This window comes from Ursus maritimus, unplaced genomic scaffold (assembly GCF_017311325.1).
Source record: "Ursus maritimus isolate PB19 unplaced genomic scaffold, ASM1731132v1 scaffold_9, whole genome shotgun sequence".
In the NCBI taxonomy this organism is placed as follows: domain Eukaryota; kingdom Metazoa; phylum Chordata; class Mammalia; order Carnivora; family Ursidae; genus Ursus; species Ursus maritimus.
Genome location: NW_024427107.1, coordinates 80,600,062 through 80,627,570, shown reverse-complemented (window position 1 = coordinate 80,627,570; position 27,509 = coordinate 80,600,062). Strand labels below are relative to the sequence as shown.

At 47.4% G+C, this 27,509-nt stretch overlaps 1 long non-coding RNA gene across 1 annotated transcript; it reads left to right on the top strand.

The window, feature by feature from the left end:
* Positions 1-25,895, top strand: LOC103656641. The gene is made up of 4 exons (XR_005833795.1): positions 1-67; positions 23,039-23,226; positions 24,365-24,418; positions 24,610-25,895. It is a non-coding gene; the product is annotated as an uncharacterized LOC103656641 (long non-coding RNA).
* The last annotated feature ends 1,614 nt before the right edge of the window (positions 25,896-27,509 follow it).

Below are 27,509 nucleotides of genomic sequence, written 5' to 3'. Positions count from 1 at the left end.
GAGCTCGGGCGCGGAGCGCGAGCCGAGATGAGGGGCGGTGGCGGCGCGGCCCGCGACCAGCCGGCCGGTGAGAGCGCGGGCGGTGGGCGGTGGGCGGCGCGGGCCAGGAAGATGGCGGAGAGGCCGGCTCTGCGGCCCCTGCCCGGCCTCGAGGAGGTCCCCGGCCCGGCCGTGCGAAGATCCAGGCCCGCGGGAACCGAGGGGGCGGACGGGGCCGCAGCGGGGGCGGGGAGCGGAGGACGCGTGGGTGTGCCGGGCCGGACTGGGCGGGGGCACGGGGCGCGAGGTGCTAGGGGCCAAGGCCGCGCGGGGGCAGGGTGTGAGGTGGGTGTGAATGTGCCTGGCCCGAGGGTGGGCGTGAGTGCGAGTGTGCCCGGCTATTGGTGAGTGTATGAGTGTGCCTGGCCATGGGTGAGTGTGGGTGTGAGTGTATCAGGCCGGAGGGTGACTGTGAGTATGCCCGGCTGAGGGTGAGCGTGAGTGTCCCCCGACCATGGGTGAGTGTGAGTGTGCCCGGCCCGAGGGCGGGCGTGAGTGGAGTGCAAGGGCCTGAGTGTGGGGCGTCGGCGCGGTTTGCAGGGCTCGGTCGGGGCGGGGTGCGGGGGCGCTTTGTCCCGGCGCAGGGAGTCGGGACGCGCGTCTCTGGGTGCGGGCCGTGGCCGCAGGGCCTCGCGGACCTGGCTTCTGCAGCACGGCGGGCCGGGGCGCTCTGGGGCGCAGCCCTGCGGGAGCTGGAATTCCCTCTGTTGCTTCCCGGTTGCGGGAGTGGTGTGGGTGGAGGCAGTGTTCCGTGCCGAGGGCAGCGAGTGAGGCAAGCTGTGCATCTTGGGGGTCAGGACGTCTTTTATTTTAAAACGTGCGACGGGCTGCGAGGCCGCGGCAGCTGTGGGTGTGTTACATGCTGCTCCCACCAGCAGCTGCTGTGGGCGCTGCGCAACCTTCAACAGCAAAAATGCAGCGCCCTCCCCCCGCCTCCGTTCCGTGTCGTAGGGTTTAGCCAAACCTCCAGTGACCTCTGCAGAAACCTACAGTTGCAAGGCTTCGTGTTCCTCTTCTGGTGTAGACAATAGGAGATTTGTCTTTGAAGCCAGTGAGAGGAATTAAACCCTTTGGGTCCAGGGTGCCTCTGTAAACAGCAGGTGGTTCCCGGTCAGCGGCTCCCCTTTCACAATGAGCTAGGTGTGTTTCTCCTCGCTGGGGGAGGGGAAGGAGATTTGATAGGAGGTGTGACTGTAAAACAAGGAGACTCATTTCATAAAGCGTCCTGGGCGCAGACTTGATGACCCTCAAAGGCTTGCTCGCTGAATGAACAGAGGCCAGTCGGTCTCTCTGCCCGCACTTTGTCTAGTCAGCTGTCTTGCCAAGAAGCTGGAGAACAGAGTGGAGAAGAGGGCGGGTTCTGGAGCCAGACTGCCTGCCTTTGAGTCCTGACTCCTCTGTTTACTGGCTTTGTACTCTGTTCCTTTGGTTTCTCATCTGTAAAATGGGAACACAAATGATATTGGCTTCCTAGGGTAGGTTGTGAGGACTCAGTGAATGAACACTCACACACTTTGTGTCAGGTGCCATGTAAGTGTTGGGGTTATCACTGCGGGGTCTGGTTTCCAGGGCCCTGCTGCTTGGCTGCTGGATCTTCAGTTGTCTGCTAACGTCACCGTCTTGGTTTTACATTAACTTAAAGCGTTTGACTCTCTTTTCTTACACAAGCAAGCTGAGATCATATATGGAAAACCAAGTCTTTATAAAGGTAAATGAGGAACCGATCTTATGTACTTAGATACATTATATATCAACTGTTATGGATTTGTAATATATAAGTTGTTGTATAAAATTTGTTTAGAAGAAGAAAGCTGCTAACGAGCCCCTCTGAAATCCTGTAGTACTTATTGTCCTTGGGGGTTGGTAGCGTTGTTGCAGACAGCAATGAGATTTCGAGCAGTTCTTGGGAAATTCTCCGAATTTAACCACTGAAGCTATTGTTGTTATACTTCACTTAACAGTGTTATCCTTGAAATAGTAAAGATAACTTATTAACAAACTTAAATGACAGTGAGGACATAAGCAACAGAGTGAGAATTTGGCATTACCAGTTCCGTAACTTGCTGTTTTGCTAAGTGTGGGAAGAAATAATTTTTTTTTAAAGATTTTATTTATTTATTTGACAGAGACAGCCAGCGAGAGAGGGAACACAAGCAGGGGGAGTGGGAGAGGAAGAAGCAGGCTTCTAGCAGAGGAGCCTAATGTGGGGCTGGATCCCAGAACGGCGGGATCACGCCCTGAGCCAAAGGCAGACGCTTAACGACTGCGCCACCCAGGCGCCCCGGGAAGAAATAAGATTTAACTTCAGAGCAAAGCAGGAAGAGTCCTCATTTCACAAAGAGATGATTCTCTTTCTCAGATCTAGGGAGAGTATCTTAGACTACTCTAGATAACTACATCTCATCTCCTTTAAATCTGTGACACTAAGACTTGGTGGGGAGGGGGAATCCTTTCCCTTTAAAGTAGAGTCTTTGGGCATTTGTGGGGTTTAGGGTGAGAAGGTTTAATGTTCAGAACAGATGGTGATGAAACAGCTTATGTGAGCAAAATTTAAAATATCTAAAGATAGATTTTAAAATGTCCATCCCAGCCTTTCTCCTGCGTGTGTGCTGGAATGGCTTCCCCCCCGAGGAAAAAAGAGCTTGCTTCATGCTCTGTCTGGGTGGTCTCACCCAGGCCAGTGGTCCCAGCCAGACTTCTCCCCTCAGCCTCAGAGTTGGAGCCAGCCTCCGGATGCAAAAGCCTTTTAGGCTTCTCAGACCCTGCCTTCTCTACTTCTGACCTCTGCTCTTGGGTGCTTTGGGACCATCATCTGGTTGGTTGCTACCTGGAAGAGCTTGGTGTCTTAGGTCCTCCCCCAACTACATCTCTTCGCTGTGGGTCCTACTCACGTACCTCCTGAGTAGTTACCAGATTTATCCTTCCTCAGATGTATCGTCCAGGGCCTGTGCCCTTTGCGTTATGGCTGTGCCTTCTGGGTGCCCTCCCTCTCTTCTGTCCTCCACGTGGCGGCTCAGGTGGTGTAGTGCAGAGGATTGGTTCCCACTCAGAGGGGATTTGTCTGGAGAAGTTTTTGGTTGTTCCAACTTGGGGATGGGTGCTACTGGCACTGCATGTGTGCAGGCTAGGAACACTGCTCAGCATCTTGTGGTATCCCAGACAGCCCCGCGGCCAGTCTCCCAGGCTGAAGAGCAGGCCCAGAGCGTGTCCAGCTGCTTGCCCCCCTGCCCTGCACTCCTCCCTGGCCTCACATGCCCCTTAGACTGTTCTTTCCTGTGTGTGTGACTCGCACTCTGCTGTCCAGTGACACTAACCAGTGCTACAAAGCCCAAGCCCTGCTCCACATTCCCCTATCCCCATCAAAACAAGCAAAGCTTGAGCGGCCCCTTCATCTCCTTTGACCCTCAATGGGGCTTGCCCAGGAGGAGCCTGTCCTGATCCCTCCCATCATACAGCAGCTTCTCCTTCTGCGCCCCATGGTGTTCTGAGCCGCGCCTTTGGTCACTGCACAAATGAGAGTTGTCTCCCCTCTGCACTGGGATGTCTTTGAGGGCAGGAGAGACCTTTGTATTCTCAGTATCTCTTTGCAACATTTTCTTAGGGCATTGACCTCAGTAGAGATGGTGGATTTGGGTAGGTTTCACCCCAGAGGAGGGTTAACACAGCAGCGGGAGCAGCTCCTTCTTTGTTTCCTCCATTTTGGCGGCTTACAACTATCCAGGGCCTCTCGTCTCTTGCTTTCTTAAGTATAAGTTTTTTATTCTCATAGATTCTCTTTATTTTTGCTTCCTAAAAGGTTAAAACATTTTCTTTTGGAATAGATAGCATATTCACATTCGCAGTTAGAAAATCGTCCTGTTTTTAACCCCAGGAGCCTGGTCCCCTTCCTTCTGGAGATACTTTGGACTTATAAAAGCAAATTCTTTTTTTCCTACCCTTTTCAAAAAGTTCTTGAACCTTGCCTTTTTTAAACTAAATATGTTTGGGAAGTCATCCCACATCAGTACATTTCCCGGTTCATTCCTTTTCATGGCTGCATTGGTCTTTGGCTACACAGAGGTGCTGTGATCTATTTGACTAGCCCCTACTGCTGAATACCGCATTTTGTGCAGTGACAAATCAGTTTGCAGGTACAGAGTTTCGTAATGTGAGAATATGCCTGTAGGACCTATCCCCAGAAATAGCACTTCTTTCTTTAATCACTGTTTATTCCATTAGATCAGGCTTTGCTCTTGCTTCTTCAGGTCATTAACTCTGCACTTCCTTTGGTCATTTATTTCTCCCAGTTATCGATACCTTAAATAATATGGTATGATCAGATTAAATGAGTTTCTCCATTGGAAATTGGCTCATTTTTCGTGTGTTCTTATGGGTGAGAGTGACTAGGAGAACCCTGCACACAAGCACCTATATGGATGTCCACAGCAGCCACTATTGATGATAGCCAAAGTTGGAAACAACCCACGTGTCCATCAACACATGAGCACAAACAAAATATGGTCTGTCCATGCAACGGATTAGTTGGCAATAAAAAGAAATGAAGTACTGATTCATGCTACAGCATGGATGGATCTCTAAACATTGTGTTCAGTGAAAGAAGTCAGACACAGAAGTCCACATGTTGTATATTTTCATTTGTATGAAATGTCCAGAATAGGCAAATCCGTAGGTAGAAAGTAGATTAGTGGTTGCCAGAGCCTGGAGTTACGGATAAGAGACATGGGGTTATTTGAGGGGTAAAGAAAGTATCCTGTAATTGCCTGTGGAGAAGGCTGTGCATGTTTGTGAATATGTTAATATCAGTAGATAGAGTGTACACTTTAAATGGGTGAATTGTATGGTATGAGAATTATATCTTAGTAAAGCTGTTACAAACAAGAGCAACTAGAATTTTTCAGAAGGGAACATTCCAGGGTGGGAGCCCACGGGAGTTTTGGTGTTGACACAGTCCTGGGGTTGTGGGGAGAAGCCCAGAGGGCAGCATGGGGAGTGAGCAGTAAATCCCTGGTGGGTTTCTGAGCTGCCTGGTGTAGCTGACGCGGCTCTGGCCCTGCTGCGGACTTAAGCTTTGACTCAATCCCTGACCGGTGCAATTGATCACAGATAAATTGCTGAACATGTAAGCCCGGGCTTTTGTGTGTGGATTAGATGATGTCTGTCCTGCTGCAGCAGGACTGAGTTCTGGAGGATGCTGTAAATTACTGAGTGTTATATGTGTATAAGGGTTTTAAAAAGTAGTCTTAACACCAAGAGGCTGATGAGTCAGCAGAGCCCGTTTTCTGTCCTCGTGGACACTGGTTGAAGACAAGCCAGACTCCAGTGTTCGGCTGCCAAGTAAACCAGTCACCCCAGCTTGAAGCCCTCACTGGCTTCTGGTGTTCCAGCTGATTTTCCTTTTTGACTGTGTGGCTTTGTCTGTCTTGCTTCCTCTCTTGGTCTCCCTGCCGCCCCCCCCCCCACATTCACGTAACTTTTTTACAGAACTACAGCAATTAAGAATTGCTCTAGTTCATTATTATTTTTATTAATCTCTTATTATGCCTAATTTATGAATTAAACTTTATCATAGTATGTATGTATAGGAAAAAACTTGGTATGTATAGAGTTGGGTATTATCTGGGGTTTCAGGCATCCGCTGGGGGTCTGGAGCATGTCTCTGTGGATAAGGGGGGACGCCTGTCATCCTTACAGTGGTACAGTGACCACCACGCGTTACCCCAAGCCCTGTGCAGGTATCACTTCCTCCCATCCTCACAGCAGTCCACTGAGGCCCTCCTCATCACCCCCATTTTACAGATGACAAAATTGGATCCACCCCTTCCAGTCAGCAGATGGGGCATGAGTATCTCTCTTGGTCTTGTTTTGGGGATCCGAGAGGCCCCAGCAATAATCGGAGTGGCCAGTGCTTCCTTTATGGTTGGGCTTCACAGTAATACTGTCCCTGAGATGCTGCTGGTGGTTTTCTGTTACAGCCCCTCAACCCTTCCCTGGGGTTTCTGTGGGGCCAGCATGTTCTTCCTTGCAATTAGGGTTGTGATGAAGCATATACAATATAAATCTCCCCAGCCCGCAGTCCTCACATTATTCGTGCTTCGGATTGCATGGGTCACTAATAAAGGTGAAGCGGCTTCCGGACTCTGTTGTTTTTCTGTTTAATTGTGGTGTTGGCCGTTACATTTTGTATTCACAGTTCAGCTATGCTACTAGGATTCCTATTTCTTCCAACTCTGGGAAACCCAAGAAGTAGCCTCTGGTTTCTAAAAGCTGGAAGGGAGTAACACTGTGGGCCCCAGAGACCTGTATTCGCAGGGATGTTTGGAAACCACAGGTGGCCATCTAGGAACAGTGTGGGTCTTCCTGCCTGAGGCCACTGGGGTCCAGGATGGGCGTTGCTCACGGGTAGACCCCTTCTCCATTGGTTTGTCAAGACTTGACATCGGGTTTTGTGTCTGCCAGGCCCGCCCGCGTTCATCCTGCTCCTGGTCTCTCCTGTCACCTGCTGTGTGCCAGCCACTTGTCAGTCAGGTGCCCTGAGATGGAGACAGACCAGACTCCTGGTGGGGGGGACACGGGTGTGGATTGTGATAACCTCATGTGGATGTAGTGGTGGAGGCAACTGTGGGGTCTTGGGGAGACCCCTGTGGTGGCTGCTATCCTAGCCTGACATGAACTAAGTTTGGGTAGGCTTTCTGGAAGAAAGGGTATCTCATCGAGAAAGGAGGGGAATCTGTGATCGAGTCTTCAAGGGTATTAACTGGGCACAGGAACAGTGCCCCTCAGGTGGAAGGGGCAGCACGAGGCAGGAAACAGCAGGTGCATGGAGAGCTTCTAGCAGTGCTCTGTGGCTGGGGCCTCCGGTGAGGCAGGGCTGGGCAGAGCAGCAGGTCAGCAAGTGGGGGCATGTTTGCAAAGCTGAGAGCTTGGAGAACCTCCCGAAGGGTGTCCCCCTCATCTAGAGTCCCACCTGCCGTAGCCAAGATGCAGGTGAGTACAGCAAGGAGTTTTGCAAGATTCTTTTTTAGCTCTAGCTGTATCCACTCACTTCCTTTTCAGAACACGTCAGAACTTACAAGCAGGTATTATCTACCTTTGATCCATTCTGATGTCTTTTGCGTGATAAAATCACTTGTGAGAGTTGGACTTTGTGCCTTTTGGTGGCGTTGCACAGCTGGCTGAGAAATCCTGTGGGGCGGGGGCTCCATCACTGTCCCTCTGAGCCTGGCTTGGTGGCCTTTTGGAGCGCAAGACACATGACATGGGCCTCATTTCATATTAACTATGAAGTCCCTCAATTGAAATGTCCCCAACATTAAGAATTGACAAACCAGGGGCACCTGGCCGGCTCCATAGGTGGAGCATGTCACTCTTGGTCTCAGGGTTGTGAGTTCGAGCCCCACATTGGATATAGAGATTACTTAAAATAAAATCTTTAAAAAAATTTACAAACTGGAATTGGCATGCATTCAGTATGTAGAAGACCCCAGTGGGTATTTAGAGAAGCTCGGCTGCCCCAGCGCTTCACAACACTCTACACTTCCTCCTGAGTATGAGACGGGTGGGTGGTCATGGTCTCTGGTGTGGGAGGAGGGAGCAGTACTGGCAGCATTGTTGGAATTGGATGGGGTGGTTGTGTCTTTCCCTTCATCCATCCACTAGGGCTGGTAATGCAGGTGTGAGTCCAGTGTAGGGAACGGGCATGCATTTGACCACTGTGGTGTAGCCTCTGAAAGATGGGGAGTGGGACTTTGAGAGCAAACCTAGGGCACCCTGTTCAGGTGATGGGTCAGGGAAAACACCTCTGGGGGTGATAGCGAGTTTGAGGCCACAGTATGGATGGAGAGTGGGGAGGAGGGTCAGCTCCCGTGGCACCGTTGGGGCAGCAGGGCCCCATGGATTGGGAGCCTGGAGTAGAGGAGATGGGGCAAGGCAGGCGGCCAACCAGACCCTACCAACTGTAGGAGATGCCAAAAGACTGACCTGAACAGCTAGTCTTTTTGAAGCATCACCCTGGCTGTCATATCAGGAGTGAATCGGTTCAGGTGAGTGAACATGGGGTAGAGGCTGAGAGGCCAGCAGAGCTCTCGGGTTGATTGGACTTGATGGGTTAGATGTGGAGGGTGATAGGAGGGATTGTCATGGGCCGCTGGTCTCAGCTGCCGCTGTTCTGCTTCTAGGTGTGTTGTTGTAGCACATATCAGAATTTCACTCCTTTTCAGGGCTGAGTAATATTCCATTTATGACTCTACCACATGTTGTTGTTCCTTTCATCTGTGACAGACATTTGAGTTGTTTCCACTATTTGGCTATTATGAATAATGCTGCTGTTTGTACATGTTTATGTACAAATGTTTGTGCATATTCAAGAACCAGTGTTTGGACATATGTTTTCATTTCTTTGGGGTATTTACCTACGGGTGAAATTACTGCATCTTATAGGAGCTCTAGGTCTATTTTTGAAGTCCCAAAGTGGATCCACTCGTTTACATTTCTGCCACCAGTGCATAAAGATTCCAGTTTTTCCATATCCTCTCCAATACTTGTTACTGTGTGTCTTTTTTATTTTAATTTTAATTTTTTTAAAAGATTTTATGTATTTGACAGAGAGGGAGAAAGCGAGCGCACAAGTAGGTGGAGTGGCAGGCAGAGGGAGAGAGAGAAGCAGACTCCCCACTGAGCAGGGAGCCTGACGCAGGACTCGATCCCAGGACTCTGGGATCATGACCTGAGCCAAGGGTAGACACTTAACCGACTGAGCCATCCAGGTGCCCCTAATTTTTTTTTTTTATTTTTTTTAGAGAGAGCGCATGTGTGTGTGAGTGGGGGAGGGCGGTGGGGAGGGCTGGAGGGAGAGAGGAGAGAGAAAATCTTAAGCAGACTTCACGCTGCCCAGTGCAGAGTGTGACCACGGGGCCTGATCTCACAACCCTGCAATCATGACCTGAGCAGAAATCAAGAATCAGACGCTTAACCATTTAACCGTCTGAGCCACGCAGCCGCCCCTGTATGTCTTTTTTGATTGTAGCCAACCTAGTGGGTGCGAAGTAGTGTCTCACTGTGGTTTTGGTCTGCACTTCCTTGATAGCTGATGATGTTGAGTATCTTTTCATGTGCTTATTGGCAGTTTATATGTCAGCTTTGGAGAAATGTCTGTTCAGATCCTTTGCTCATTTTTTTAAAAAAGATTTTATTTGAGAGAGAGAGTGCACGTGTGCACGCGCGCACACAGGAGGAGGGAGGGGGCAGTTGGACAAGCAGACTCCCCACTGAGCGCAGAATCTGCCAACAGGCTCAGTCCCAGGACCCTGAGATCATGACCTGAGCCGAAGTCAGATGCTTAACCAACTGAGCCACCCAGCCACCCCCCTTTGCTCATTTTTAAATTGGGTTATTTATCTTTTTGTTACTGTGCTATAAGTGTTCTTTATATATTGTAGGTACAAGTCCCTGCTCAGATCCATGATTTGCAAATGTATTCTCCCATTGTGTGTTGTCTTTTCACTTTCTTGATGGTATTGTTAGCAGTGCAAAAGTTTTAAATTTTGATGAATTCCAATTTACTTTTTCTTTTGTTGCTTGTATTTTGGTGTTGTAGCTAAAAAACCAATACCTAATCCAAAGTCATGAAGATTTACTCCTGTGTTGTGTTCTAAGAATTTTATAGTTAATTTTTGTGTTAAGGTGTGAAGTAAAGGTCCCAATTTGTTCTTTTGCTGTGGATATCCAGTTATCCCAGCACCAATTGTTGAAAAGACAGTTTATTCTTTCCCTGTTGAACCATCTTGGCACCCTTGTCAGCGATCACTTGCCTGTACATTTGAGGGTTTATTTCTCGACTCTTAACTCTGTTCCATTGGTCTGTATGTCTGTATTTAGGCCAGTACCATCCTGTCTTGATTACTGTAGTTTTTTAAGTATTGAAGTTAGAAAGTGTGGGTCTTCCACGTGATCTTCCTTTTCAAGATTTTTTTTTTCTGGGTCCCTTGAACTTTCATATGACTGTCATGTTCAGCCTGTCAGTTTCTGCAAAAAAGCAAGCTCAGTTTTGATAAGGGTCTGTTGAATCTGTAGATCAGCTTGGAGTGTTTGCCATATTAACAGTGTTAAGAAGAACATTCCATGAACATGGGATATCCTACTTTTAGGTCTTTAATTTTTTTCAACAATATTGCATATTTTTCAGTATATAAGTCTTGCATTTCTTTCATTAAATTTATTACTAAATACTTAATTCTTTTCAATGTTATTATAAATGGAATTGCTTTGTTAATTGTATTTTCAGGTTTTTTGTTGCTAATGAGTCCTTCAAATTTTTTTTTCTTTTTTTCTGTTTGAACAAATGTTCAAAACTTAAAAGGTATTAAAGCATGCAAAGTGAGAAGTCTCTCCCACCCTCACCCTTCAGCTGTCCAGGTTCCCTTCCTGAAGGCAGCTGCTGCCTTAGAGTCTTGTTTGTCCTTCTAGCAGGGGTGTTCAGGTCATGGGCAAGTAAATGGATGTACAGACTTTCTTTGTCCCACTGGGTTGATAGTTCTAAATAAGCAATTAAAATTATATGCTTAAAACATTTTAGTGCAGGGGCGCCTGGGTGGCTAAGTCGTTAAGCGTCTGCCTTCGGCTCAGGGGTGATCCCAGCATTCTGGGATCGAGCCCTGCATCGGGCTCCCTGCTCGGCGGGAAGCCTGCTTCTCCCTCTCCCGCTCCCCCTGCTTGTGTTCCATCTCTCACTGCCTCTCTCTGTCAAATAAAGAAATAAAATCTAAAAAAAAATATTTTTTTTAGTGCCTTTATTTTACAAAAGTCTTTGTGAAAACAATGGTGTGTGAACAGATTCCATCCTCTAGTTTGTCAGTTTTCAGGGGACTGACAGTTCACTAGCTTTTTTGAATTCTGGGAGTAGGTTAAAAAAAATAAAAAGGCTACAGATGTGATTTCTCCTAATCTACCTAGTTGGTGTTTTCAGCTTGCTCAGTGGTTTGAACATTGACCATCTAAGAAGCTGTTACTGCCTGTAAAGTCTAGGGAAAATAGTTTTTCAAAGATTTATTTATTTTATATCTGTATAGAGAGAGAGCGCACAGAAGGAGGGGCAGAAAGAGAGGGAGAGAAGCAGACTCGTCACCGAGTGGAGAGTCTGGGAGCCCGATGCGGGCCTGATGCCACGACCCAGAGATCGTGACCTGAGCCAAAAAGATCGTGACCTGAGTTAGATGCTTAACTGCTGAGCCACGCAGGCGCCCCTGGGAAAAATATTTTTTAAGCTACATGTTACCTGTTATCATTGTTGTAATTTGATGCTTATGTTCTAGAAACTGTTCTGAACACATTCTGTGCTTTGTATAACTTATGCATCTGAACCATCCATGGTGGATGCTCTTGGTTCCACTTAGCACACAAGGAAACGGAATCCAGCAGGTTATGTAGGTCATAGGCAGAGCCAGCGTGCAAGTCCAGGTGTCCTGACTCCGGAATTTTCCTTCTTAACTGTAGAGGTATACTTCCATTCATGCCATGTGGCTTCCCTGACCTCAGGGTGTGAACACAGTACTTACTGAACTCACTGTGTCTGCGTGCTGTTGTAGGTGCTGGGACACCGCAGTGAGGAACATGGGTCAGTCCTTGCCCTCACCGACAGCAGTCACAAGCAGCACACGTAAACAAGTGACTTCCGTCCTGTGTCAGGAGTGTCAGTGCTGCAGGGAAACAGTGGAGGTGGTCAGGGAGACTGACAAGCTGGGGTGCGAGCCTCAGTAAGGGGTCAGGTGGGCCTCCTTCGCAGACAGCGAATCTGAGCACAGTTGGAGCAGGTGACAGAGGTGAATCACACATCGGGGAGGAAGGATTCCAGGCTAAGAGCACAGCCACTACAGAGGCCTGAAGGGGAGTTGGAGGGAGCCTGCCAAGAAGTCTGAGGGGCTGGCCCAGAGTGTGTGGAGGGGAGCAGAGGAGGTGAGTGAAGAGGGAGGAGCCTGTGGGGAGTTCGGAGCAGAGGAGCGGTGACAGTGTTGCTGCTGTTGAGCACAGACTGTTGGGGAGCAGGGGGGAGGTGAGGGGACTGCAACGAGTCAGGCGTGAGGCGGCAGCAGTGGTGGTGGCAGGATCTTGGAATCTGGCAAGGTATATGTATGTTTTGGAGATATATTTTTGTAATTAATCATGTTGTCTTCTTTATTGAGGTTCTGGACATGTTTTGAGGTTAACCACTAAGAATTCCTGGTGGAATCACAGGCGCAGCCTAGGAGCTTAGTTTGGGTGTGCTACATTTGGGAGTTTGACCTCTGAGGAAAATCGTAGGCATGGAGATGCATTGCAGGGGTTGAGCCCGGGGAGCCTTACTCCCCCTCAGGGCAGTCCCACCCAGAGTGCAGGTGGGACAACTGAGGGGAGGATATTGGGGAGGAGGGGGTGATCCAGGTGGACAGTGAGTGGGAAGGAGGGGGTGATCCAGGTGGATAGCGGGAAGGAGAGACTGATCAGAGTGGAAAATGGGGAGCAGGGGGTGATCCAGATGGATAGTGGGGAGGAGGGAGTGGTTTTCAGTACCCTGGGCTCAAGGTCAAGGTTCTTGGTGATTTGGAAGAGCAGATTCTGGGGTTTATGTGTGGTGGGGAGCAGAAACATGTTTGGAGTGGGCTTAAGAGAAAAATGGGACAGAAGAAATTGGAGGTACTGATTATAGACATCTTTTTCAAGGGTTTTTGCTGCAAAGGGGCAACAGAAGGTTATTTATTCACATGTTTTTTAAGATGCAAGAAATTATAGCCAATTATGTGCTAGTGGTGCTGACATCTTAGGAAGAAGGCTGTAGGAGAGAGACTTGGCTGGAGTGTGTTAGGGTTGCTGTGCATGTTGGGTGGTGGTTGGCAGGAGGGCTGAGAGGTGTGGTGGTCCATGGTGGCCTGTGTAAGTCCTCTTCTGATGCTTTTCTAAGAGGAGTAGGAAGCAGGCTCTCAGTGAGGGTAGGGGAGGAGCTGCTGGAGGTTTGGGAGAGGAGAAGGTATGAGAAGGGGCTCAGTCCCAGCCCCTCTCCCTCCTGTGGAGGTGGGGGGGGGCGGGACTCAAAGTTCTAACCCTCTAATCACTTGGTTGGTCCTCTTGGCAGCCAACATGCCCACCCCCCATTGGGTGGGGCCCAAAAGTCACCTTCATTAATAAGACACCCATTTCACCTTTGCTCTGAAGAGGGTTTTTAGGAACTGTGGATGACCAAAAATAGATTCTTATAAATCCTTATATCATAGCAACTTCATTTAATAGACTCTTAGGAAACTCTTTCTGGCTACTGTGGGAACATAGAGTGTGCCTGTGTCTGTGTGTATGTCACTGTGCCTGTGAGCATCTGTGTGCATGAAGGGGGTGGTGCTGGTCTGGGAGTGGCAGGTTGCCTGTGTTTGAACTGGGTGCATTCTGAAGGTGTTGTGAGGGCTCCCTGAAGTCTGGCTGGACTGGTGATGTCTGGAAATGGGGGAGGGGACTGGTGATCACCCCAGGGGACTCCTTGAGGCCTTTGTGAGGGACAGCAATGTTCTTCAGGTAAGAGTGAGGCTTGGCAAGTGGAAAGCATAATTGAGGAGCAATTAGCAAAATGTTTTTATTGGAACAGAGTAGTGGGAAATGATTCTGGACCAAGATGGTAGGACAGGCACACTCTCGAGTTGCGCTGTCCAGGAACACAACAGTCACTAGCCACACATGGCTGTCGAGGGCTGAAATGTGGCTTGTGGGATGGGATGTTAAACGTTATGTAATCTTGATGAATTTAAATGTAAACAGCCGCAGTAACCAGTGGCAACTGTTTCGTAGAGCACAGTTCCAGAAGGTGTTAGTGTGAGGAGCAACCCTTTATTTGGGGTTACCATGTGAGGTGATCTTGAATGTGGGCAGTGGGGGTGAGATGGATTGGGGAGAGGAGGCTGAAAGCATGGAGCATCTCCTGTTATTTAACCTGTAACCAGCAAGAGGGAATTCAGTCCTGAATGTGCATGAGAGGCTGGGAGGTGTGGGAATACGGGACTGATGGCCAGTTTGAGACCGGTGGGTGGGATGAGCTGTGGTGGGGACCTGGTGCTGGGGTAGGGGCACAGCTACCACAAACAGAAATAGACGTGCAGTCCAAGTGTGTGCGTGGTTGGGAAGGAGATCCGAAGAGGAGAGTTCCATTGGGAGCACTACCCAGGGCATGTCCACCTGGCATTTGGATGAGAGGTGGTCAGGGCAGAGATTCTGCACTTAGTTAAGAGAGATTATAGTGGAAACTGTGGAACAAGAACCAGGAGTTCAAAGGATGTGGTGTAGAGGGAAGAGAGCCTTGGGGGGCCCCACAGTTGGAGGGGCACGAACAAGTGGAGCCCATGAGGCAGCCGGGGAAGGTGGTGAGAGAAGCAGTTTGGGCCCCGGGCTTGGGAAGCCTCCAGGGAGGGAGTGTGGTTGGTGAGGTTACCTGTCAACATGTGGAGATTTACACCAGAGAATGAGCCAAGGCCAGAGTTCCTCAGAATTTGGAATCCTCTCATCTCGTGGTTTAGACCCCATGAAATAGTCTAGAAAATGTCTTCATTTTAGACTCTTGGATTTTGAACTTGACTTAGTGACAGCACTTGTGTTTTCACACTTAGATTCTAGGGCCTGTGGTGATTGAAAAGGGAGCATTCATTAGCCTGACCGGTATTTTGTTGTGATTGGGTTGGACTCAGTGGAAATACATATGAACCATGTGAAATTGCAGTTTTTGTAGGTTAGAAAAATTGTTGAAAAATGGCAATTTTATATGATTTTATCCATTGTATAAGGAGAACATTCTTCAGGGTACCTGGGTCGGCTCAGTGGGTTAAGCCTCAGACTCTTGGTTTCCGTTCAGGTCATGATCTCAGGGTTGTGAGCTTGATCCCCGCATCAGGCGCTGTGCTTAGTGCAGAGTCGTCTTGAGATTTTCTCTCTCCCTCTACCCCTCCTCCCACTCACTTGCACTTTCTTTCTTTCTTTCTCTCTCTCTCTCTCTCAAATAAATAAATAAATAAATAAATATTTTTTTAAGCATTCTTCAAAAGCACAGCTGTGAAGCACATACAGGGGGTTACCTGGTTGTTTTTCTCCCAGCCTTCACTGTTCTAATCTAGTTATGCACATCATATTTTAACTGTCTGGGTTGACATGTTGCTGGTTATCCAGGTAGCTACCTTTTCACTGTAATTACTATAGGCTACAGTTTTGTCTCCTCTCTTTCCTTTCCAAATAATATAAATTTGACCCTTGGGCAACATGGGTATGAACTGCACAGGTCCACTTATGCACAATTTTTTTTTTTAAAGATCTTATTTATTTATTTGACAGAGATAGCCAGCGAGAGAGGGAACACAAGCAGGGGGAGTGGGAGAGGAAGAAGCAGGCTCATAGCGGAGGAGCCTGATGTGGGGCTCGATCCCATAACGCCGGGATCACGCCCTGAGCCGAAGGCAGACGCTTAACCGCTGTGCCACCCAGGTGCCCCCACAATTTTTTTTTTTAAATAAATACAGTATGGTACTATAAATGTGTTTTCTCTTCCTTATGATTTTCTCTTTTTTTTAAAGATTTTTATTTATTTGAGAGGGAGCGAAAGAGAGAGAGAGAGAGAGCGCACACAAGTGGGGGGGAGGGGCGGAGAGAGAAGGAGAAGCAGATTCCCTGCTGGACCCTGGGATCATGACCTGAGCTGAAGGCAGACGCTTAACTGACTGAGCCACCCAGGCGCCCCTTCCTTATGATTTTCTTAATACATTTTCTTTAGCTTACTTTATTGTAAGAGTATTGAATATAATACATATAATGTACAAAATCTGGGTTGATCAACTGTTCATGTTATTGTTAAGTCTTCTGGTTAACAGTAGGATATTAGTAGTAAGTTTTGAGGGTGTCAAAAGTCACATGCAGATTTTCAAGTTGTGGCAGTTGGCACCCCTAACCTCCACATTGTTCAAGAGTCAATTTGATTACTGTCCATGTTGGTTTCCCTGGGAAGCAGACTCTGGGATGGAGATTTGCAGAAAGTTTACTGGAGAGTGCTTTTGGGGTCAACACCTGTGGGAAGAGTGAATTGCATGGAATCAGATAGATTGAACCTTCTAATCCATGAACCTAGTACAGCTCTCCATAAATCGAGATCCATTTAAATTTCTTTCATCAGTATTTTGTAGCACTCGGTGCATATATTTTGCCAAATTTATATTTATTATTAAATATTAAAACTTATCATTAGCATTAAACATTAATACACGATATTTTTAATTACGTACAGTCATTTTGTGAATAAAGGTAGTTTCATTTCTTCCTTTCCAATCCGAATGCCTTTTCTTTCCTTTTTTTGCCTATTGCACTGCCTAGGACATCCAGTAAAATGTCCCAGGAAAGTACTGAGAGCGGGTGTCCTCCCCTTGCTGTTGATCTTAGGGAGAATGCAGTCAGTCTTTCACTAGTTAGTGTGTGTGTAGGGTTGTATATATACCCTTTATCCGGTTGAGAAGTTTCCTTCTATTATTACTTTGCTTTGAGATTTAATTAAAAATGAATGGTGGATTTTGTTAGATGCTTTTTTGGCCTCTACTGTGATGATCATGTATTTTTTCTTTTTTTGGTCTTTTTTAGTATGGTTAATTACACTGATAAATCTTTGAATATTATACCAACCCTGCAGTCCTGAGGTAAACCCCAGTTGGGTGTGATTTGATATCCTCTACACCTGGATTCAGTTTGCTAAAATTTTTTAAATTTAAAGACTTTTTAATCTATGGTCATGAGGGCTATTCAGTAGAAACTGTACTTCAAATTTTGGATTTTGATCTTTTCCTGGCCTGGCAATATGTGGTACGGTACTCTCTCGTGATGCTGAGTAGTGGCAGTGGGCCACAGCCAACCACACAGTCACAAGGGTATAGAATCGATACACTGACAACCATTCTGGTTTTCACTTTCAGTAGGTACTCAGAACTAAATGAGACATTCAGCACTTTATTATAGAATAGGCTTTGTGTTAGATGATTTGAGTAGGTGTCTTGAGCACATTTAATGTGGGCTAGGCTGTGATGCTCAGTAGGCTAGGTGCATGAAATGCATTTTTGACTTAACATTTTCAACTTATGATGGGTCTTTGGGGACATAACCCCATTGTATGTTGAAGAAGATCCTTTTTTTTTTTTTTTAAGATTTTATTTGAGAGAGAGAGAACGAGCAGAGGGAAAGGAGAAAGGGCAGAGGGAGAGGGAGAAGCAGGCTCCCCACCGAGCGGGGAGCCCAGTGCGGGACTTGATCCCAGGACCCTGGGATCATGACTTGAGCTGAAGGCAGACACCCAGCCAACTGAGCCACCCAGGCATCCTGAAGAAGATCCTCATTGAGTATTTAATGTTGTACATTTTTTTCTAAGCGCTGCTTTGGCTGTATACAGCAACTTTTTATTTGTCGTATTTCATTTTCCTTCAATATGATATACTAATTTCATTTGTCCTTTTTTTTTGGTCCAGGTGTTATGTAGAAGTATGTTATTTAAGTGGATATTTGGAAATATTCTGATTGTCTTTCTATTATTGGTTTCTAAAGCTTTTTTTCCCCCAAGATTTTTATTTATTTGTCAGAGAGAGAGAGCATGAGCACATAGGCAGAGGGAGAAGCAGGCTCCCCACTGAGCAGGGAACCAGATGCGGGGCTCGATCCCAGGACCCCAGGGTCATGAACTGAGCCGAAGGCAGACGCTTAGCTGACTGAACCACCCAGGTGTCCCTATTATTGGTTTCTAATATAATTCTCTTGCATTCAGAGAACATAGTTGGTATGATTTCATACCAAGAGAAAGTGTAAGTGAGTTCATAGGGTTCCAGTCTCATATACATACTTAGACTAAATTTTCGAGTTTGTCTCTTACTCTTTTCAACTCTGGTGTTTTTTGTTGTTGTTGTTGTTGTTGTTTTGCTCATGTGTTTTGAAGCTCTGTCATGATGTATACACGAATGTTATGTATTCTTAATGAATGGACTTTATTCCTGGTAGTATTTCTTTTCTGGAAATCTGCTTTATGTGATAATATATGGGTTTCTAGCTTTCTTATGATTGGTGTTTGTGTGGTCTGTCTTTTCCATCCTTTTGCTTTTAACCTATCTGTATCATTGCACTTATAAAGGCTTCCTTTGACAGCATGTACTTGGGTCTTGCTCTTTTTTGCTTTTTTTTTAAATCCAGTCAGAGGATCTCTTCCTTTGAATTGGCATCTTAAGACCATTTACACTTAATGTAACTATCAGTATGGTTTGCTTTCTAGTTGTCCCTTTTGGGTTTTTTTTTTTCTTCTTTTTCTTTTCCTTCATTCTTTCAGATCAAGAATACAGGTTTTAGTATACTGTTGTTGCCATTATTGGCTTATTTGCTATACCTGATTGTATGATGAGAATGTGCCAGTTCACATTTCATGAGAGAACCTTCGGTGTGTGCCTCTCTTTCTTCCCTCCAGCTGTGTCTGTTCTGTTGTACACATTTACATCTGTTCTAAACCCCCCCAATGCTTTATTATTGTTAGTTATAATGAAATCTTAAAATGAGGAAGAAAGTTTATTTTCTTTCTTAATTGCTGTTTCTGGTACTCTTTTACATGTTGTATATTCAGTTTTTTATCCAGTATCATTTTCTTGCTACCTTAAGAAATTACTTTAATATTTCTTTTAGGGTAGGTCTGTCAGCAACTAATTCTCTCATTTTTGTTTCTCAGGAAAAAAAAATTTGTCTTCCTTTTTTTTTTTCCTAAAGATTTTATTTATTTGGGAGAGAAAGCATGAGCAGGGTGAGGGGCAGAGGAAGAGGGAGAAGCAGACTCCCTGCTGAGCGGGAGCGTGAGGTGGGGCTTGATCCCCGGTCTCTAGGATCATGACCTGAGACGAAGACAGACACTTACCCTACCGAACCACCCAGGTGCCTCTGTTTTTTAGTATTTTAAAGATGCTGTTCATTTTCTTCTATTGTGCATGGCTTCTGATGAGTGTTTTCTTACTGGTTTTAAGAATGATGAGCCTGGGTGCAATTTCTTGTTTTTCTCCTTGGTAATCATTGACTTTCTTACATCTGTAGGTTTTAGTTTTGTAGTTTTTTAGCCCAAGTTGAAATTTTACAAAATATTTGATATTACCTTTTCAACTATTTTTATCATCCTCTCTATTGGGGGAGAGTTGCAATGGTATATATATTAGTCTGCTTGACAACCTGTTTGTTTTCTCTGTGCTTGTTCTGCTCTCAAGTTCACTGCCTCCCTTCTTCTCTCCTAGTTAGAGGTGACTCTTCTCGGCTCAGTGAGTTGCCCACTTGGGACCCCTGTCCTTGCCCCATAGCCTGGAAGAGTCTCCAGGCAGAAGTGGGGGAACTGCGGGGCTCACTCCTTTGTTTCCCTTTCCCAGTGGCCACAGCTCTGTGCTGCCCGTTGTGCCGCAGTGACAAGGGTGCTGGCAGAATCCTGTCCAGTTTCTAGCTGCTGCACCAGGAGGACAAGCCCAGTCTCAGCCGTGAGTGGAGCCCTGGCTCCAGCAAACAGAAGGCTGTTCCTTAGATTTTGTAGGTCGTTTTTCTGCACACAAGGTCCTTGCAGATGAAATGACAATCTGGAGGTGAAGCATCAGTGTCTTCAGAGTGTCTAATGATCAGTATTGGTGACGTCACTCTGTGGGGACTTGACATGCAGAGAGAACACAGCATGGGGGGGGCTGTGCTTCCTTGGGGTACAGGCTCCTTTTCATCATCTCAGCCACTCTTGACTGCACAGTTGGGTGTCAGGCCCAGTGTTGTGTTTGTGTAACTTAATATTTCTAGTTTCTTTGGTTTCTTATTAATGCATTTGCCTTAATTTCTGTTTTGTTTTTCAATGACTTTTGATTCCAGCCACAGGTGAAAATCACCGTGAGGACTTTAAAAATGTACTGGAGTCGGCCACCAGCTACTTTTTTTTTTTTAAGATTTATTTATTTATTTGAGAGAGAGCATGCGTGTGCCACATGCAAGCAGGGGAAGGGGCAGAGGGAGAGGAAGAGAGAGAATCTTAAGCAGACTCCATGCCCAGTGCAGAGCCCCACACAGGGCTCGATCCCAGGATCCCGAGATGATGACCTGAGCCAAAATTAAGAGTCGGATGCTCAACCGACTGAGCCATCCAGGCGCCCCCTGCCACCAGCTACTCTTAAAAGTAATTTTTTTAAGGTTCCCAGGTGGTTTTAAATATGCAGCCAGGATTGAGAATTGTTCTTTGATGTTCATAGTCCACGTTTATTTTTGGTCCACATCAGCCACTCACTGACTGCCCCCCCCAGGTGGTCTTTATACCTGTGGAGTGGTACTTGCTCCGGCTTTTAGTATAAGAAAGCTTTTAAACAGTCAGTGATTGAATTTATCTTCTGTTTTCCCTGAGTAGCATCATTTCTCTCCAGCCTGTTTTCTTTCCAAAATGAATCCTTCAGTAGTTTTTACACTGAAGGTCTTTGAATGCCAAAATCTGAAATAACTTTGGTATTTCTTTGTAGATGATTGTTTCCTGTTATAACAAATCGTCCCACAACTTAAGGGCCTGTAGCAATCGTGTGTGACCACCTGGGGCTGGGTCACCGCCAGTCTTCCTTACTTGTACCTGGAACCAGGCTGGAGAAGGAACAGGGGCAGGTCAGAGGAGCAGCTGGTGTTGGAGGAGCAGCTGGTGCTGACCGCCCCCTGTGGCCTCTGCAGCCTCGTGTCCTGGAAGCGGGACGTCTTACTCTGCAGCTAACGCACGTGTCTCAGGAGCGTGTGGTGGAACTGCGGTGCCTTGTGCAGCCCTCAGGGGTCACGGTGTCACTTCTTTCTTGTTGTATCCACTAGGAGGCAGTTGGTAAGGCCGGCTGTGGTCAAGGCTGATGTCCAGGAACCCTCCTGTGTGTTTTCAGACCACAAGTCTTGTCTCTGGTAGCTTTTAGGGTAGTGAGGCTAGTGGTGGATTTCTGTTTATTCACCGTACTGTGCTTTGTACAGTAGCTGGCCAGCGTGCTTCGCCTGTCTTCTGGAGTCCCACTGGATGTGGCAGCCGGCTGGATGTCCTCTCTGGCGAGTGCCTCTCTCTGTTGCTCATGCTGTCTGTTCTCATAATCTTTGAGGTGTTATTCTTTCTGCATCCACTGAAGTTCCTAACCTGTCCAAGTTTAAAGTTGTTTCCAGGTTGCTGATTTGTTTTATGAGGAACACCTCCCTCCACGCTCACATACGTCACCCACAGTTACAGGCTGTCGGTGGGTGACTGTAGGCTGCTGAGAGCCGACATCCTAGGTCCAGTGGGAACAGAGAGTGGGCAGCTCATGTGCACGGTGGCACTGGGGGGAGGCATCCCTGGGGTCTGTCACAGTGAGAATGAGGACAGGCGACAGTGTTTGGCACAGTACCACCCTCAGCATGCTGACTATGAAACGTAGCATATGGACAGACTGCTTCCCTCCCCTAACCCGTACGGATGCATAATTTTCACAATCTAAGAAGGATCAGCACAAATGCTTCCAGACTGTGCTCTATCAAGGGGGAGACAGATGAACACTGCCATCCTGGCCAGGGGTGCTGGAATGCTCTGGACACGCCTGGTCCTGGCGATATGCGTCTGCAGCGGCTGTGACTCACAGGAACCCAGGGCGTGTATTTCCAGGGAGGGCTCTTAGAAGATGTGACGTCATGCCCCGATGATGGGACAGTGTTCTGGGTAGGAAGGACAGCACCTGCAAAGGCCCTGAGGACTACCGTGATGGGTACTTGAGAGGAGCAGAACTGTTCTTGCCGTGCAGATATAGACACAGAGTCAGAGGCAGTGAAGAGTGTGCCCACCAAGGAAAGTGTCCAGCCCAGGTCTCTGACCTCAGGGCTGACCTTTACCTAATGCCTGGAACTGATGTTTCTCATGCCTAGACTGAGGTGGTTCCAGGGCGGATGCCCACTGTGTGCACTCCGTCTTGCTGGTTCCCTGTCCTGGCCCAGGTGTTTGCAGTGTGAGGCTGATGCAGGCTGCCGCTGAGCAGAGTGAGGGCCTGCTCCCTGTCGCAGAGCTGGACCAGCTGGATGTTGCCTTTGCTACCTCGTCGGTGAAATGGGGGTTACAACTAGCCCTTGGTGGAGGAGGCTTAGAGGACATGCTGTATCCAGGGACTGTTTTGGGTCTCTGGACAAGGTGTGGCAGTTAATGACAAGGGACCTGTGAGGGACGGAGTCTGATGACATGGAATTGAGTTGTGAGGAGGGTCTAGATTATCTCAGATTTGGCCTGGGTGCAGAGGGCAGGTGTAGGATGGAGCTACTGGCGGAGAGCTGAGCATGCAGGTGGCGCTCAGAGAAAAGCAGGTGTGAAGTTGTAGATGGGGCATACTTGGTGGAGTCGACGCCTCCTCCGGGTGCTTGCAGAGAGAGAAGGCCTCAGATGCCATCAGTGAGTTGTATAGAGTCCTGAAGCATGTGGTGAAACACGGAGGGAAGCTGCCGAGAGCCAGCATTTGTCCTGTAGTGTTTTTAACAGCTTTGTCCAGGTATAATCTACATACACAGAATTCACCTGTTTTAAGTATGAATTCAGTGGTTTCAGTAAATTTACAGAGTTGTGCAGGCAGCAGCGTATCCAGTTTTAGAGCATCTGCATGACCCCAAAGGGATCCTGTGACTCTCTTTCCTGCTGCCAGCCAGGTCACAGCTCACCTGCTGTCTGTCTCTGCCGACCTCTTTGTTCTGGACATTTTGTGTACGTGCAGTCACCCCACATGGGACTTGTCTGCTACAGGGTGACTATTGCTCGGGCATCTTGTTGTACTGATACCCACATTTTGGTTGTCGCTGTCCGTGGGGGTGGATGACTGCGTTTTGCAGGCTTCAGCTCTTAGGAGTAGTGCTGCTGTGAGAGCTCAACGCCAGTCTCTGTGTGGACACCTGTTTTCATTTGTCTTGCGTACAGTCCTGGGGGTGCAATTGCTGGGTCGTGTGGTAAATTTATGCTTTAACTTTTTAGGAAACTGCCGAATTGTTTTCCAGAGAGGCTGCATCATCTTGCGTGCCTACCAGCCGTGAATGGGAGCCCCCATTTCTCCACATCCCCCCAGCCGTTGTTTCTCTCCACCTTCTCGGTAGTAGCCGTCCTCATGGGTATGAAGCGGCATCACGCTGGTTTGATTTGCATTTCCCTGGTGACCAGTGATGGTGAGCATCTTTGTTTGCTGTCTGGCCATTTGTAGGTCTTCTTTGAAGAAATGTCTATTCACATTCTGCTTGGTTTTTAATTAGGTTGTTGTTCTCCTTCTTTCTTCTTCTTATAGAAAAGCAAAGTTTATTGAGAGTACAAAGCTCCCAAAGAAGGAGGGAACCCAAGAGGGTTGCCCGGGTGGTTTTTCTTCTTGTTACTGAGTTTTTAATACATTGTGGACACAAGTTCTTCATCAGATATATTATATGCAGATACTTTTTTCTGTCTGTGGCTTGTCTTTTCACTGGCTTAATGATGTCATTTGAAGCACACTTTAGAGTTTTTTTTAGGGAGAGAGCACGAGCTGGGGGGCAGAGGCAGAAGCAGACTCCCCACTGAGCAGGGAGCCTGGTGCGGGGCTCCATCTCGGGACCCCAAGATCATGACCTGAGCCGAAGGCAGGTGCCCAATGTCCTGAGCCACCAGGCGTCCCCACAGTTTTGAATTTGGATAAACTCCATTTCACCAGTTTTCTCTTCGGTCACATGTGCGTAGAGCACCGCATCTGAGAGGTCCTGGTCCTTTAGCAATATGAGCGCCAGTTAGTGGCTCAGAAGTCATTGGACCTGCAGAGTGGTGGCGACACAGGTGAGGGTTTTGGGATCGCGGAAAGTGAGGAAGTAGAGACCAAGGTCGTGGTGAATGTGGGGAATGCATTGGCGAGAACAAAGGGGCAGGCTCTCTACGTCACAGATTTTAATATGGCTGTATTAGGACGTGACTGAAATCTGAAGGAGAGGGGTGATGGAGGGAGAGGGATAGCGTGGAGGAGAGACAAGGAAGGACAACGGCGAAACTTCCCAAGGAGGAGGGAAGTTGTGTTGCTGCTCTGACAAGTTCCTGCGGACTTGGCAGCTGGAGACAGCACTGCGCTGCCTTTCCAGGTCTGTAGCCTGGGTGGTGCTGAGGGAGTTCAGACCCCTCTGTGTGGGGGTGAATGTGCTGAAGGACCCGGTGTTGCTACTGTGACTTATAATCCATATAAGTTTGGTCTCTGTGGGGTTCTGACTCACAGTTCCCGAAACCGTCGGAATCTCCTAAGCAGTAAGGTCAGTGGGAGCGTCTTTCGTTACGTGTTTGGTCTTTTGTCCGCAGTTCCTGAAATTGCCTCAGAGCCAACAAGGTGAAGTGGGTGTTTGCCTGAAGGAGGTAACTTTAGGAAAGACCCTAATGGTGGGGGCTGGTGGCCGGGGAACCCACCATGGGATCAGAGGGTTGGACCTTTCATTCCTACCCCCTGGCCTCAGGGGAGGAGAGAGGGGCTAGAGATGGAGTCCAGTCACCAATGGCCAGTGACTTCATCAGTCATCCCTGCTAACGATGCCTCATTAAAAACACAGGACAGGCTTTGGAGAGCTTCCGAGTTGGCGACCCCGGATGCATCTGTGTGCTGGGAGGGTGGCACACCCCACACTCCACGGGGACAGAAGCTCCTTTGTTTGGGACCTTGCCCTGTGTATCTCTTCATCTGGCTGTTGATTCATATCCTTTGAAATAAACTGGTGATCTAGCGAGTAAGCTCGTTTCCTGCATTCTGTGAGCCCCTCTAGCAAGTTAATGGAACCTGAGGAGAGGGGGTCATGGGAACCTCCAGTTTATACCCAGTTGGTCAGAAGCCCCAGTGACAACCTGGACTTGCAGGTGGCATCTGAACTGGTGGCAGTCTCGTAGGACTGAGCCCTTAACCCGTGGGATCTGATGCCCACTGCAGGTTGATGGAGTCAGAATTGAGTCAGATTTGTGGGGCACTGGTCTGCAAGAATTGGAGAGCTCTGGAAGACATACTGGAGAGGGCAAGGGCGTTGGGTGGCCACAGGTGTCACAGTGACGAGTGGGGGGGCTGTGCCTCTCTGGGTCGCAGACTGCAGCTATGGCTGTTGGCATCCCCAGGCCTCTGCTCTCCTGCCACAGGCATATCTTGGGCACAGCCAGCCCCCTGCCTTCAGGGATGCTGTCGGGTCCTCATAGAGCCCAGCCTCCGTATGTGGTGGGAGTTTGGTTGCTGGGTTCACTTCCTAAATAAACCCTCCCAACCTTGCTTTTGGAGGAACAAACAAAGGCTGTGTTTAAGGGGAAGGTGACTGGTAGCAGCAGTTAGGTCAGGGAATGTGCACATGTGTGCACGGCAGAGGTCTGCTGTGCCCACAGGGTGGGGTGTTCCTTTGAGTGCCAGGAGAGCATGGAGGCCACATGGTGTTTCCTCCCAGAAGGTGCCTTTGATGTGTTCATTGGCATCACGTCTTGTTTCCGCTACCGGTGCTCACCGCTTAGGGACCCCCATGCCACAGGCTGGCCCCAGGAACTGGAAGGGATGTGGCCTTTCCACCTGCAATCTTATGGCTAGGAACCTCTCCGGTACCACCTCCCAGATCATTTCTGTGAGAGTTGGTGCCAAGGAGACCCCAAGGATGAATGTCCCCTACATAGAGGTCTCTTAAGGTACCCACGCACATGGGGAACTAACTTCTGAGCTGGTGAAGAAGGACATCTCCAAAACCATGCATTTATCTAACTTCTATTTTTAAAAACTTTTTTAAAGATATTATTTATTTATTTGAGAGAAAGAGAGAGCGTGCCCATATGAGCACGGGGGAGGGGCAGAGGGAGAGGGAGAAGCAGACTCCCCGCTGAGCAGGGACACCCCCCCCCCCCACCCAGGCTCCATCCCAGGACTCTGAGATCATGACCTGAGCCGAAGGCAGATGCCCAACTAACTGAGGCACCCAGGCGCTCCAGCATGCAACTTTTAAAATTAAATATAGGTACGCTTCATTTTATCACGCTTCACTTTATTGTGCTTTGCAGATGTTATGTTTTTTACAAATTGAAAGTTTGTAGCAACCCTGCTCTTTAAGCAAGTCTATTGGTGTCATTTTTCCAACAGCATTTGCTCACTTCATGTCTATGGGTCCCATTTTGGTAATTCTCGCAATATTGGAAACTTTTCCATTATTATACATATTGCAGTGATCTGTGATCAGTGATTACAACTTACTGAAATCTCAGATAATAGTTAACATTTTTTAGCAATAAAGTATTTTTTATTTTTTATTTTTTATTTTTATTTTTATTTTTTTTTAAAGATTTTATTTTTATTTATGTGACAGAGAGACAGCCAGTGAGAGAGGGAACACAGCAAGGGGAGTGGGAGAGGAAGAAGCAGGCTCCCAGCCGAGGAGCCCGATGTGGGACACGATCCCGGAACGCCGGGATCACGCCCTGAGCCGAAGGCAGACGCTTTAACGACTGCGCTACCCAGGCGCCCCAATAAAGTATTTTTTAAAGATTTTATTTATTTATTTATTTGACAGAGATAGAGAGCACAAGCAGGGGGAGCAGCAGGCAGAGGGAGAGAGAGAAGCAGGCTCCCCACTGAGCAGGGAGCGGACATGGGGCTCGATTCCAGGACCCTGGGATCATGACCTGAGCCGAAGGCAGATGCTTAACAGACGGAGCCATCCAGGCGCCCCAGTAATAAAGTATTTTTTAAAACAGGTTATGTACATTGTTTCTTTAGACATAATGCTATTGCATACTTAATAGATGACAGTATAGTGTAAAGCTAACTTTTATATGAACTGGGAAACAAAAATATTCATTTGATTAACTTTATTGTGATACCTGCTTTGTTGTGGTGTCTGGAACCCAACCTGCAGTATCTCCGAGGTATGCCTGTAATATCTTATCAGAGTAATCATGTTTTGAATTTTTGTACTTAGTGGGGTGAGTACAAAGACTATGGAAATTTTTTAAAATGTAGTTAATTGTGAATTTTACTTTTATAAATAAGAAAAAATAGAAAAATGCCAATATAGATGAAAAATAAGATTGTCCCAACTTGTCTTATTCTGTGCACTAAAGCCTGATGAAGTAAAAATCAGAACAAAACACTAGGGAGATACTAAAATCAACAACAGTGAAATGAAAAGTTGGACTAAATTTTTAACAATATTTTGTGGGATATTTATCTGCCTCAGTGGGTACTTATAAAGAAAACAGTGTTCTCTCCTGCAATACTTAAACACTTTTTGTTGTTGCTAAATCGATATTGAAATGTTGCTTTGTAATTTTGCCATGAAAACTGCCTTCTTTCAGTCACCTTTTGTATGACACTAAGCAGGGCCCGGGCAGAAAAACAAGCAAGTGGTAGCTTGTTTGATCTTGTCTGAGTTTAGCAAATCCTTGGTGTCAGGAAACCTCTAATAGCGCATGGATTTCTTGAATCTTCTTTTAGCAGAGA